General features: G+C 38.0%; 1 non-coding gene across 1 annotated transcript; it reads right to left on the bottom strand.

Moving 5' to 3' along the window:
* Nucleotides 1-72, bottom strand: Trnap-ugg. Its single transcript has one exon. It is a non-coding gene; the product is annotated as a tRNA-Pro (tRNA).
* Nucleotides 73-579: the final 507 nt, after the last annotated feature.

Here is a 579-nt window from a genome sequence, read left to right on the forward strand (position 1 = left end):
GGGCTCGTCCGGGATTTGAACCCGGGACCTCTCACACCCAAAGCGAGAATCATACCTCTAGACCAACGAGCCGCTGAAATACAGCCTGAAATGAACATTCGCAATCTGAATTCGCAATACTGAGTTTCCCAAACCACATAGCGATTGTACGAGTATATGAGATTATTCAATACCTTATTATGTGCTTTGTAAATGCGACGATAAATTAGGCAGATCCTAGATACCCAGATATTTTTATTTATCATGGCTGTTTTATGTAGGGCTCAGAATTGATGTCAAATTCCTAATCAAGTTAAATTAGTAAAGTAAGCAAGTAAGTTAATCAACCAAGTTACATAAATTTCAGTACTTTCACAGTTGAATCTGAAGTTCCAACTTGAGACTAAGACATCGCGTAGATTAAGGAAGTCTAACGCTTTTCCCTTAACTGTGGTTCTCGGCTACGAATATAATTAAAGTATCAATATAAGGAAGTGTTTGAAGCGATTACCACGTGCTAAAGAGAAATTTTTGTAAAGTCTATTGAAGGATCCCACGACACCAATCACCTTCTGAATGATTGACAGTTTCCATGTAAGA

Source organism: Trichoplusia ni, chromosome 10 (genome assembly GCF_003590095.1).
Source record: "Trichoplusia ni isolate ovarian cell line Hi5 chromosome 10, tn1, whole genome shotgun sequence".
Taxonomy (NCBI): Eukaryota; Metazoa; Arthropoda; class Insecta; order Lepidoptera; family Noctuidae; genus Trichoplusia; species Trichoplusia ni.